This window comes from Solea senegalensis, linkage group LG8, assembly GCF_019176455.1.
Source record: "Solea senegalensis isolate Sse05_10M linkage group LG8, IFAPA_SoseM_1, whole genome shotgun sequence".
Classification (NCBI taxonomy): domain Eukaryota; kingdom Metazoa; phylum Chordata; class Actinopteri; order Pleuronectiformes; family Soleidae; genus Solea; species Solea senegalensis.
The window spans coordinates 19,814,737-19,829,295 of NC_058028.1; the positions used below are offsets into that span (position 1 = coordinate 19,814,737).

A 14,559-nucleotide genomic window follows, 5' to 3' on the forward strand; every position below is an offset into this window, starting at 1 on the left:
AGGTTTATGCGAAGCTACTTAAGGCACAGTGTACTTGGACGGATTACCATGGATTAAACCACCTAAGATGAAGCCTTTTGGCAGATGTAGCGCAACAAAATCGGCGGGTGTATCATTACTAACCTTTGATTTCACAAAGTCCAAGTTAAACCAATGCAACATTTGAACTTTGTTTTACTGCAGCAGCAGAAACAACACTAGCTCACGTAGATAATCGTCTCACTTTGCTTGTGTCAGCAAAAATGCTACTGAAAGTGTAATCACTAGCTGGGGTGATATACGTACAGTATTTGCAAAGCTTCTTTTCATATTCTTGCACTTGAGCTTGTGCAAAGCTTTGTATCTAATAAACCACAACTGTTAATACATAATATATCATGTAGTTTTTACATCTTTACTTTGTTCTTACCATCATGAATTGTTATACTATGTAGCTACATACTGGACCGTTGTACAGATGCTGTGTTAAGAGAGAATAACAAAGACTTTTGCAAAAATGCACAAATCAAAACGATCCCACTGATGCCGGAGAATCTGCAGGTAGTCTATTTTCCAAACAAAACACATTAATTAAAAAGGGAAAATGGTGAAGTGACAACTGGGTTGTGAAAGTCTGACAGACACAAACCACATTGTGAGAGTTCTAGCTTCCCTCTGAGTCTTTCTACTCCAACCAAAACGGGGACAAAGCACAAATTGCGCTGCACTTCATACTTTCAGAGAGACTCAGAGGAATGCACTGTTCACACTAAAATAAAAATTCATGAGACTTTGAAAGCAAAACATCAGAGTAAAGGCTTACATTTCAAAAGAACTAAGAAGAATTGTGGTGTGAAAAAAAAGAAGTAGTACTTTTTGGTGGAGAATCGGACACAGTATAGTTTAGACTTTTAAATCAGGTGGGGGAATGTCTTTAAGTCTGTCTTGTTGATTACAACACAACTGATGCCAGTTATTGTGCATATACACTATTTCGGTATTACAGTCTTCCAAAAACCTTGAAAATGGTGTCTTAAAGAATTAGTGGGCTTCATCTTTTGGCCAATCAAAGTTAGATGATTGGCCATGAACGTGTCCCTCCCTTACTATTGCATCATCAACAATTGACGGAGTTGTTGAAAAAAGTAATTCATAATAAATGCCCTTTTTGCACCATGGCCAGCTTTCTTGCAAAAGCTTAGCTTCCTCTACGTTGCTTGAGAAGAGAATGACACATTTCACAGCTGTAGCTGAACCTAAACTGTTTCCATGGTCACATATAGTGGTGCATGAAACCAAAAGATTGCAGCATGAAGTCTGAGTTAACTGTGGGTTCAGAAACATCATGTTTAGTTCTTAATATAACAAAAATGATTAGTTAATAATCACTGGCTGCTGAGACACCTGTGTTGTAGAACTACAAACGTGAGGCTGACAGAAAGGAACACATTGACTATAAATGTATAAAACTGCACAATTGTGTCATCTGCCTATGTTCACTTTCATTTTGTGTCAGCTTCTATGACAACCGCAGGCTATGAGAGTGATAACGGCGTCCTAGACAGCAGCAAATATCACACAACCTTTTCACAACGAGAATATATGTGAAGGATCGAGACGCGTGACCCTCCCACACGCACGCCGACATGAAAGGCTTGCACACACAAAGCACAGCAGGAAGTCAGATGCAGAGCATGTGATGAAAAAAAAAGAAAAAGTGAGACATCTCAAGGCTGCTTTGTTTCTCTCAGCATGCTAAAGACCATATGTTGCTATTTCTCTCTTTATTCCTCACTGCATTTATTCACAGTCTTCGTCTTACCATTCAATCCAGTTCGCCACTGACGTCAGCGAACTCTACACCAGAGAGTTCTTAACCACAGTCTTTTAAATGTGAAGAAACCATAGACATTAGCTGTAGGCCGTGTCCTGTGCACTCGTCAATTATCTTTCACAGCATTTTTAAAGCTTGTGAACCACATACCCAGAAATAGATATCTATTATCAGTACATACATGCATTTCATTTTGCAGTATCGTGTGGTGGGAGCCATATTGATTTTGATGCCTACTTTGTATGTGGTCATAAAGCTCGTTTTCCCTCGCTGTAATTGAACTCACCATGTTAGAAAACCACATTTGGTCAGTGGCTGTCAATCACAGGTAATTATTAGTGGTGTGATTAGCGTAGTGAATGCAGTGAGCTGGCACTGGAAATTACAAATGTTATTTGGCATTTTTATACTAGTATTATTATTATTATCATTGTTGTTGCACTTCAAATTTAAATATGGATGCTTTCTGATAAATGTGCCTATGAAAAGAAGTGTTTTTAATAAACTTATCATTTCTCACACAAATAAAAAAGCTTCAGTAAATTGAATGATGAGAACAATAGGAACTTAGCAAATAGCTGCTTTGCCATTTCAACATTATTAATGCTATTGACCTGATTATAATCCACTCAACCTGACTAGGGTTAGGAAAAGAAAAAGACCTGCAGCAGGGTAAATTGTATTTATTTTTTTCTTAATTAATGTATTCATTTTTGATTACGCCTTAGTTACAATCCAGCCTTTGTTATGCCTGAACATTTAATAAAACTGTCAACTTCATTTTACACAGTGTAAGCATACAAACAAACCTGCACACGCACAGAATCCTAAACTGTCACTCGAGGGCTAATTTGGATTTACATGAAAAAAGGAGCCACACGTTTCACTGCAAAATGTTTGTCAAAAGGTTTGTAATGACCGTGCATTACAGCAGGTTGACTGTTATACATCTTGGCAGTGTTTGATTTAGTACTTTACCTTTAAGTTGATCATAAACAAAACAGACACTCTGGTCTCATTGTTCCTCTTGTAAAAAAGAAAAAGAAGCTAAACAATCAGTGCTGCCAGTTTCTTCTCTACTATAGCTCCCCCATTTCCCCCTGACTGATGACTCACCTCCATGAGTCCCGTGGTGTGTAGACCAGACGCGAGTAACAAAACATAAACCGATCAATTAAACTTGCTTCCTTTGAGTGTCCCCCCAGGAGCCTGGATGTCCTGCTCTCATGCTAATCAGAGATTTAAAAATCCACTGTAGTGAATCCTGGTCATCCATCCTTTAATTTACTTTGTCACAAACCACTGTCAAAGATGTTCTCTCATGCCCATCTGTCAGAACATGACTGCCTGCTGCGCAGCCTTGTTTGTCTCAGACGAGAAAAAAAGATTTTCTCAGCAGCGATTGTTTGGCAGTAAGTGCCAAACTTAGTGATGAGTTTCCAGCTTGTCAGATCCCATCGCTAGTGTTTGATTTGAGAAGCACTGACCCTGATTGCAGTGGTGGGCAAAGCCGCTCCAAGGGGCAGACGAGCTATAGCATGCAGCTCTGCTCTCAGCCCAAAGCACAGCATGGTCTCTTTCACTTGGTCTTTGAATATGAGCATGTCAATAAAGCCATTGCACACGGCTGCATATAACCCTCTGGCATGATTGCTCCCCCGACTGAATCAATGCAGCCTCTGTTTATCTCATTAGCTTGTAGCGCGTAATCAATCACACAAGGGCATTTGTTTCAGGCCTCAACCCACTGTGAATTATAACTCAACGTCTAACCTCAGTGTGAACATGTATTGTCTACAGTTATCTTGCGATGAAGCTGCACTGAGCTGAGCGCAACCTGGCATTCATTCAAATGATCCAGTTTCAAGACACATATACTCACAAAACTATGCACACTCATGAACAAACACACTTGCTCCAAATCTCAGAAGAGCAATTAACTGGATGCTTACTGTGTCTGTGTTTGCACTACCACAATGTTGTGTTTTCATGTCCTCCCTTTATTGTTTTATTAAATTGTCCAGACCTTGAACTAAGGTCATCTATACACAGTTTATTAGATAATTGAGCCCCAAACCCAAGAGCTAAATGAAAAATGAAAGTAACAGTAGACAAAAAAGAGGAGAAGGAACCAGTGCAACCTAGATAAAAGTAAAACTATAGTAGTTACAGTCTTGTTGTTGTGTTCATAAATTGCATCAGGACAATGTGAACACTATCAAACTGTAGCCGGGCCAGTGCCAAAGGCCAAGTACCAAATTCTGCCTCTGCCACTTTGATCACTGCGGAGCATGTTTGACAAATCGCCCCTTCACACAGATGCGCCAGCAGCAACACAAGTAATTATTACACGTTCAGAGATACCTAGATGGCATTTAATGGAACTACCAATCTATCCACTCAGCAACATCTCACAGTAGTAATTTGAAACAAACGTCTCTGGCAACATTCTTTTCCTCTGTTTGCTCTGTAATTCACAAAGACCAAGCAGACATAAACAAGACATTCACTTACGTCTCCCATGGAAACAAAACCACTACAATACTGATTCATTCTCAGTGAAATCCTCTCAAACTGCACTGGGGTTCTGAGTGGAGACAGTGTAATAGGTCCCTCAGCGCACTGTTCTGTTAAAAACAAAAGCAGACACAACCATTTGAGAAATCACCTGCATGACAGAAATAACCATCCCTGAAACACCCAGTAGCGAAACGTGAAGTCTGAACAATGACATGAGCTCCCGGAATGTGTTCAAACTAACCAGTGGTTTGAGAAACATTTAATACAGCTACTCAGAATGTGTGACATGATAATTCAATCATAAAAATAGAGCAATACGGGAGCACAGTGAGGAGATGCCTTAATTTCGAGAGCTAAAATGGCTTAACCAAGAACTAAATATTACATTTCATTGCTCTCTATTCACGACTGGAATATTTTTAGAAAGGCATAAACTATCATTTCACAGCATCAGAGTTCACAGGCACTAAAAAAATATATCCCATACTCTTTTGCCCATTAAAATGATTCGTCTTAATATAAAAATACAGAACATCCTTTGAGGAGGCACTAAAGCCCAGCTGATACAAATTACAGATTGCGCTGTGTGAATGTACACGCCATTGTTCACTTCCTGCCAAGATAATTCCCACATATTCTCAAAGTGATAATATAAAGAGACACATTGAACTCAGTAGCTGTAGCCTGAGGGTTGCCATGCTGCAGCCCTCAGGACTGCAAATCCAAACTGTGCATCAAACTTGCCGGTTAAGTAAATGCAGGAGAATGAGAACGGACACCTGTCAGTGTTCCTCCATGTTGAGAATTGAAAATGAACGTATCAATAGATCTTATCAAGAGTCCAACGTCATAATCTTCTTTGGTTTTACACAAACATCACTTACAAAATGATTATGAGACTGGTTAAGAGCGTGGACAGTTTACGCTTCAATTCTCTATCTATATTTTGCAGTTTGTCCACAGTAATTATTTTTTTATAGCCAAGAAGCTTAACAAATGAATGCTGATGCAAGGTCAGGCTTCCTGCTCTCTACTGTTAATTAGAGCTCAAGGCAGGAATGACGATGAATGTGGATGGTGGATAAATTCCACCTTGACCTTTAATTTCTGACATAAAATAAGTGTTGACAGAGCTATAGATTTCTGACTGCTTTACACAATAAACTATATAATAGAGGTTCCTCTTTGGTCAGGCGGTGGGGATTGAGAGGGTTTGTCTGAAAATGTATATTTCCTATTAATAAAAGTCAATGGAAAGCTGGACTGACCATAATAATGGCGTATAGGCACCAGCACCTCACCATTCATTCGTGAGGGAACCGAGGAACACTTTGCATGCCAATGATTCAGAGACACAGCACTGTGAGGGAGAGGTAATTGGGGCCACACTGCAAATGAAATATCATGTAAGCAACACGACGCGCAATAACACCAGGCGAGCTAAGACTCTTATTTTAGTTGTTTTCTAAAAAAAAAAAAGACATCCATCCATCTTCTACTGCCTTATCCTCCACATGAGGGTCGTGGGGGACGCTGTGCCAATCTCAGCTGACATAGGGCAATAGACATAGGGCCAGTCCATCGCAGGGCCACATAGAGACAATCAACCATTCACCCTCACACTCACACCTATGGTCAATTTAGAGTGTCCAGTTTGCCTAATCCCTATATTGCATGTCTTTGGACTGTGGGAGGAAACCCACACACACATGGGGAGAACATGCAAAGTCCGTGTCCCCATGTTCTCCAGAAAGGCTCTTGTTTCCGACCGGATCGCGAACCCGGGTCGTCATGCTGCAGTGGCAAGAGTGCTAACCACTACACCAACAGTGTGGCATAGACACACAAAAAAAAATAAACAATACATTTCAAATCAAAAGTAAATCCCCACTGTGTTTATGCAGTGGGGAATATATGCCTATTTTACCTCTGCTTACCCTATAGAAGAAACTTGTATTATTGGATAAAGATGATTTTAGTATGGCAGTAAATTAATTCAGCACATTTAGCATGTATGGATATAGCTTTAAATTAAAAAAGGCATGGTTGAAGTCATTTGTTTTGGTATGACATGATGTTTATCATCAGATTGTAAATGAGATTGGTCTCGTATAACAATTTAGAAAATGAAAGTCATTGGTTCGACCTGCTTGATGCTGATGCTAATCAGACGATTTATTACAGAGACTGGAACATGACATTAGGAGTAAAAAAACCACACTAGTTTCAATGTCTTGAAGACGTTAAATTATTGCACATTATATTGACAATCACTTAAAACCTACTTTGCACAGTATTACCTTGGCCTTCAGTTGTGCTGCGATTAACCTTGGACTTATTTTTGTCCAGGACATGTCCGCTGCGTTACATGGACATTCTTCTACAACATTTAGAAACACTCTGTCTCAAAATCATTCTTAAAAACTAGACCATGAACTTGTTACATCTAGGAATCGTGTACTACAACAATGCAAGTACAAAAAAACGATAGAAGCAAAAAAAAAACAAGATATTTCTCTCAATTTCCAGTTCTCATATACTTTGCCAAGATATATCACATGTTTTGTGCTCTCAAAAAATGCAGTGCAGCTCGAAACAGCAGCAGCCATAAACGAAGGCGAATCCCTGTACATGTTCCAGATCACTGTGGCTAAATTAGATGTGTACAGTGAAACGTCCAGGAACACGAGCACGGCAGATGAGGTGAGCTTGATCAGAGATGACCTAGAGGAAGATGTTGGGAGACAAAGTCAGTTTGTTCTACGCATGGAGCAGCAGAGATGGAATGGGATGTTACAGAATGCAGTAATCTATACCCTGATGCTTATATACGGTGTGTGATCCGTTGAAAAACTAGGAAAACATTGTGGTTCCACTTAACTCCTGTTACAACTTTTAACAACATTTGTCAATCAGCATCATGTGTTACCAGGTGCGAAAGCTATTTTGACCTAAAAGATGAGGCCTGCCTAATGTGTAGATGCATATCGTTCCACAATTTGGGAGGTGCTACCGCGAGGGCCCTCCCCCCCTGAGCTTCAGGCTCATTTTTGGGATTAGATGATCTTAGGGGCCGTGAAAGAAAGTAGGTCGGCGAGTTAAGGCGGAGCAAGGCCATTAAGACACTTGTAAACATGCAGTAACAGCTTAAAATGGATCCTGCTGGGGGCCAGTGGAGTGAAGCCAGAATGGGAGAAATGATGTCAAATTCTCCAGGATTTTGAGAGCTTGCTCCTGCCTCGGAACGCAGACGTTTGTGTTGTGCTGTGTCGTTGTGTAATCAGTGAGTAATTGCCACAATGATTCTTGGAAGGAACTGAATGTTTCACAGACAGAGTATAAAAAGAAAAAAAAAAACAAACAAAGAGAAGCTGTAGAAGACTCACAACAAGATAGTTCACAGTTGGTAGCAGCTTTTTTCTTTGAACAGATTCTTACTTTGGTAAGCGTAATTATGATTATGACATTTTCTTTGTGTGGAACTAATTTATTAATCACGTTGCCTTATTTTTCCTGTTTTGTTTGATTCTTGACATCAGTGTATATTATGTTTTACTTAACAAACACCAGCCTCACCCACTGCACTCACCGCCCTTGTCAGGTCACATTATCATTGTGAGGACAATGTGATACAAGCGACGACCTTTTTATGTGGCTGACCACAGACACCTACTGTTAGATATGCTCTTGCCTCACACTTCCTTCTTTCTAAGCCGAACAAGCTGCGCTGTCTTCATCACACTGTTTATATCTCAAGCTCATTTTGTCACTAAACAAAACCCCAACATAATCAGGCTCCAGCTTCTCGCTCTCTTATGTTATATCATTTCTGCATTGAAAGAAAATATCAGCAGAGCGGCAAGAAGGATGGGAGGGAGAAGAGGTGATTTCTATTCTTGGTCACTGTACATGTTGCAGAATATGGTTTGACAGTGGAGGAGATAATGCTCGAGGGCTGGGTCAGGAGCTTTGCTTATTGTTTGTGCCTGGAAATATTGTGAACTGTGTGTTCCTTATTTGTGTGTGTGTGCATGTGTGTTGGGGGTCTACTACACTGTACACTATGTGACTGTACATACTGTATACAGTGCCCCCAGTCTCATCTCTGCTTAGTCTCCTAATCTCTTTCGAGCACAACTGACATCACACTGCCAGCTGTCCGTAATCCCCTATTTTTTTTTTTCTAACATAAAATAATACACGATCCTGTGAAAGAGTGGAACAATAAAGCTGTTCATTTTCTTAGTGTTCAAACCTCAACATCTCCTTCATTCACATGAGCAGTAATTTGAAATAGTCATAATACTATAGTCTTGTGGAGAGTTTTCACAAGTACGTCCTCTAATTTGACTTCCAAGAGCTCAGTGTTCTCATACAACAAATGAAATGACACAAAAGTACATAAAATAAAATAAAATAAGAATATCTATGTATATACTGTATATAGCCTTTATGTAAGGGCTGTCAAAGTTAACACGTTAACTGTTACCGCCAAGATTAAGGCGATACAATTATTTAACGAGTTAACGCAAGTCTGATTACTTCTGGCGTGCGCTGACCTCTGACATGAAAGCTGGGAATTATCCGCGTGGAACAGTCACTTGCCTGCAGTCAGTCAGATACTGTAGGAGAGACTGAGATAGTAGCCGAAGATGAAGAGAAGTGAGAGATTGTTGGGCGGAAGGTTTCATTTTAAGAAGCTGAGCGACGGAACCATCAATAAAACAAAGGTTACCTAGATATCACGGCACAATTTATTGACAATGACTGGAAGTTGCGATCCTTTGCCTTGTCAAAAAAACAGAGGGGCGACTAATTGCTGAGACCAGAGAGGTCAACGAGTGGAAAGTGAGTGGCAAACTAACCAGTCTAGGCACCGATCATTGTCCGTAATATGTCCGGCGACTTTTGTTTGAACACCTACGTTGCGTGACTGTCTGTGCGTTCGTTCTCTCTCTCTCTCACTCTCTCTCTTTATCATGACAAACGTGAATGAGTTTCTAAGGACATTCTCAGGTGGATGTTTTGTTGTATGTATGTTAACACATGTTGTTGTTGCATAGAGGATGGCAGTCATCCATGTTGAGCCTCTACTTGAAGATAACCTGGTTGGCACTAGATAGGCCAAAGTGTCTTTGAAACCACATAGCTCTATGTGTAGTTCTGTGTTTTAGAAAGAAACATGCAATTAAACAATTGTGTCTGAAATCGATTGCTCATTTATTTAGTCATTAGAAGAAAAGCAAACTTTTAATAAAACTTTTAATTGCAATTTTAAATGCTCCACATCATTCCCTAAATCATCCTTGCATTTCAAACCTGTTTCTCAATTCAAGTGAGTGGTACGCGACATACACGTTGACAACATTTGGTAACCTTTGCTGAAAATGCTGTACGGAAAAGAGTAAGGATAAATTCCCTTGTTTAGAGTAATTGAACATCTAATTATTCCTTGGTGCTGGTCACTCCAAGCTGCTTTAATGTACCTCAGGCAAACAACTGCTGTCCCTGGAGGGTGAAAAAGCTGCTGGAGGAGACGGCAGAGAGTCTCAGCCAGCACCCGGCTGAGGCACAGTTTACTCTAATTCCTCTGCAGGTCATTAATGAGCTAGGATAGTGGTTGTCTTAATAGGCAGCCAGACAGATTTTAAGTGCCCCATGGAGTGTAATCCACAGAGGTAAAGCATCACAGTCGTAAGGCCCAACAGATTGCTCTTAGTCTTTATTTTACTGAAACGCTGTCTTTAAGCAGTTCTATTATAATGGGCAGTGTGTTTCAAACTTCTGCCTCTGGGGCCATCATGGCTCATGGTCAAAACCATGCCCTCACATACTCTTCTTTCATAATACTGTATGTGTATTTTCGCATTTTCTTGCAGGAGGGCCTGAAATGTATGAATCAGTCATGAGTCATGAGAATGTTCCTCCAGTAATTCCTTGAACAGCAGAAATGTAGTACATTCAAATGATTGCTGTCGATTCTGACAGTTGGAAAGCTATGATTAATATTCATGATGATGGAAACTTACCAGGGAAATGGTCCCTACTGTAATCACTGCACTTGATTTGTCTTTATGGTCTGCTGCTGAATTACCAAACCTGCAGTGGCTTTTACATCTGGATGTGCAAAGTGACTGAGTGTTTTTCCAAAGAACTTCATTATATGAGAGCAATGTATAAGAGACTGCTAACCACATGCTGTACTGCATGCACTTCACACTGAGGGTTGTTCAGCTATCTAGTTTATCTCTTGTATGCAATAAAGGCAATGATTTCTTTCCGCCCCTCTGTTGCCTGAGGCTCGACAGCTTCATTTATGAATCTGCAGTAAGATTCAGTCACCTTCAAGGAGCAACCTACAGCACACACCTAACACCTAATCAAACACTGATGAAATTTTGGTTCAAAACCTCCAATCTCTGAGCTCTCTGTGTAGGCAGACATGTTGTGACAACCCTATGCTGCCGTCTCCAAACCTTTGTCAACAGCTTTCACAACTTCTGTGCGAGGTCTAATCCCTCTGTCTTCTCAGGACTTCATACACGTTATTACACTGTGCAACGATGTGTGAAATGTGCCACCAGTGTTGAACATGTATACTCCACACATGGACATGCAGCATGTGCACTTCTTTCAGATAAGATTGTGATAATACTGCATTGTCTGATATGTGTAATGACAGTGCTATTTTGGGATTTGGTATAATTTAAAGAGTAAAAATGCTTATTGTCATTAACATAAGTATCGGTATATCATGAATTGCTGTTATGATGCATATTTAAGTTGACGTTGAAGTTAAAAGCTGTAGGATATTAAGAAAGAATAGTGTTATTTAGAAAATGCTAAACTTACGCCGAGCTGTAAAGTCAAGCTATGCTATTTTTAATGAGATTTGATGGTTATAAAACATAAATGTAAATTCAAAAAAGATGAATTGATCATAATAAAAAATGGAAATGGTTTGTGTAAAGCAGTCAATTATTGTATTGTGTTGTACTGCATTCTATTCTATAGCCCATAATGCACAGTGGCAGAACTGCAGACACATTAGGTGTGTGTGTGTCGTGCTCCTCAGCACTTTGTGTTGTTGTTTTGGCCAAGGGGACGGAGGCAACCATGAACGCAGAATGAAATGACAAGCAGTCCGCTTCCATAAATGAGATCTGGATGCTATTTGCTGACACATGCAAACTGAGCAGAAACTAAATATGCACTGTACATGGTCAGTGAGTGCAGCCCCATAGAAGCATGCGCTCACCCAAGTGAGAAGCAGCTGGGAACACACACACGGCTCCATTGCATGGAGCTACTGTATGGGCTGAGGAGCGGGGTGCCAGGTGTTGCCGCTATTATATAAATAAAACGTGTAACAGATGAGGTCGTTTTGAGAGAGAGGATCACATACAGTTGATTTTTGTTTTGTGTAACAGGCGCACAGCCCTGCAGTGATCAGAGTTCCATCCTCCTTATAATACCAGAAATACACATTCTCATTCTTCAACGCTTATTGCTCACTGAAAACAGCAAAAAAAAAAAAAAAACAATTACAAAAAATATTGCCTGTTAAGTATTAATTAAAAAATGCCCCTTGCTTTTTAGTTGCCACCTTTCACTCAGCTTGGTTGTGAAAATATGAGCTTGGGAGAAAGCATATTTGTCTAGTTTGCCTGATGTCATTATGGGTGTCAGCATGCTACTCCATATGAGAGAGAGAGACTGATGTGTACTGACATAGAAATAAGGACTTATGACTTGAGCCCAGACCTTTGGAACCATAACCTCAATGAGTATAATTTTCCAATGAGACGACTCAGACTTCCTGCTCACGAAAGACACTGAATAAAGCACTGAACCCTGCAACATCAATTTTTGCCAAAGCATGTTTCACTGCTCTATTGCCCCCATTGCATTACTGGAACTAAATGTCCTGTTTTTATAGACACAATTAACTATAAAAGCCAACATATGAAGTGTCATGACTGTCATATTAGTGGACGGTATAGGTTGAAACAATGCACTTTTTCTTCTTTCCAAGTCTCAGGATCAAAGTTGCTTGTGTAGCTGTGCTGGTCCAAAGAACAACCAGTACAACAGCAACCTTTCTCAAAGAGCCCAGATTTCAGAGGCAGGTGTCAGGAGTGAGAACCTACAGCCCACTTAAGTCCAACTCGAGCAGCCCTTTTCTCAGGCCAATTCCCCTTTTTCCTCCACCTCTGTGGACAAGTTGTTATTCTCTCTGTGGACGGTAATGTGCAGCTCCCCAGGGTCACCAGTGAAAAAACTCTGACAGACTTTGCCTTAGAAAATACTCACAGCATCCTGTTCCATCCCTTTTTTTTAACTCAGTGATTTTAATTCTATGACAGGGATCTCTTCTGATGGTTTAATCTGCATGTATCTACTAATATCACAGAATTTGAATTCTAATCAGACCTTTTGCTGCAACAGCTCTGCCGGTCTTGTTATCAGACACAATCACCTTGTGCCCTTCCGCGATCTCAGCACCCAAATGCTCATCATGAAGATTATCATTGATTCATCAGGTTGACAGTGACTGTTATTCTCCCCCCGGTTCTTACCCCTCTGCAGCATGCAACATACACAGATTTCACCCTCTCTTTTCCACAGTGCTGCTGTGCACAGCAAACACAGGGACAAAGATGGCAATCTCCCCTCTGCTGTTCCAAGCCTGATCAGCATGGAAATTGGGTGATCTCTGTCAAGCTCACGAGCATGCTCTCAAGTGCTCTCAGCTCTGAATCTGACCTGTCGACCAATCGGGTACACAGAGGGGAGAAAAACAAAGATAAATTGGCATCATTATGTTTACCTCATTCAGAGACATCTGTGTGAGACTGCTATTCCCAGTGAATGCGGCAGAACGACTCCCATTCATTCTAGAAATCCTGTTTTTGTCCCTGCCGTGTGTTGTCACCCCCTTCCTCTTCCTTCTCCCTTGTCGAAAGACATACAGCGTTTAAAGCATCCCCTTCTTTTATTCTGCCGTGCCAGCTGACACCCGCCTTCATGCCTTGGATGATGGAGATAAAAAAAGAAGGTGATATAAAGCAAAGAGAGGACACAAGATCCCGGGATTTATTTTCCTGCCCTCCCTCTCTGCTCCTCTTGTGCTCACACACGCTGAAACAGACGCATGAGGGGAGACGTCAGAGTCTCCCAGGCAGCGATGTATGTGTTTTGCTCCGTGGCTCTTCACCTCCTCTTTCTCTTGCACTGTCTCCCCCTCCCGTTTCTTTGTATCACTCTGTCCCTCTCTGTCCAAGGCTCATTGGTTCACACAGAAGAGGGCTACTCCGCCGTGACGGGTGAGACAGCTCTACGCGTGCAGAGACATCTGTGAATGTGCTTATGTTGGGGGACTGAAGTAGCCTCTTAGCTAAGATTGAGACCACCCTCCCCTCCTCCCTTCCAGAGATGGGATTTCTAATGGCATGTACCATTGAAGCTTGGAGCAGGGTGGGCTGCAGCACAGAACGCAGAGAGGGGGATGGAGAGAAAGCAAAAGAAGAGAAAAAAAAGGGGGGAGTTGCTCTGGGAGTGGGAGATGGGAAGAGAGGCAGAAAGAGTAGAAGGATGGAGATGAGGAGTGCAAGAAGAGGATGGAATGGTCACAAACGTAAAGGATGAACAATTACACAAGCTTTAGCCTCTATTTCTTTTCTTGGCAGATGCTTCTCTACCGCACAGATTCTTCATATAGAAACAGAAGCTTGGTCATATGCAGAATCACTGTATAAGGAAACAGCAAAACGTTCATTTTTAAAGGGCAGCACGACTGACTGCATAATATTGTAGCATACATTCAGGAACATTTTGCAGAAATTGTGTGGATTGAACAAAATTATGCATGCTCAGAGAAAATTGTCATTTTGATCTGGACGGTAGAGCGTCCTCAGCATACTCTATTTCTCCAGATTGGCAGAGCCCTAAACTAAAGCCAATCAGCCACGTAAAACGTCCAACATCTAAATTCAGACGTCTCTGAATAAAGAGCCTGTCTCTTGTTGAGGTGAGAGAGCGTCTGGTGTGACCATCTAAAAAAACACGTACCTCCGCCAGCTCACCTCCTCTGAGCCTGGAGACCAAACCTGGCTCTCACAAGGAGCTTTGCCTGGAGGGCTGAGACAGGAAGAGGTGGCTCTGCTTTAGGGAAGTATGTTTCTGGACCTTGCACCACCAATGACACAAGGGAGAGGCTTAGAGAC

The 14,559-nt window shown here is 41.1% G+C and overlaps 1 protein-coding gene across 2 annotated transcripts in view; it reads right to left on the bottom strand.

Annotated features, from left to right (window-relative positions):
• LOC122773430 (galactosylgalactosylxylosylprotein 3-beta-glucuronosyltransferase 1-like) overlaps positions 1–13,685 on the bottom strand; it is a 56,010-nt gene extending 42,325 nt beyond the window's left edge. For both annotated transcript variants that reach the window (XM_044032123.1, XM_044032122.1), the window contains exon 1: positions 13,164–13,685. The gene's annotated coding sequence lies outside the window, so the exon portion shown is untranslated. The remainder of the gene's footprint in view (positions 1–13,163) is intronic.
• Between the last annotated feature and the right edge of the window lie 874 nt (positions 13,686–14,559).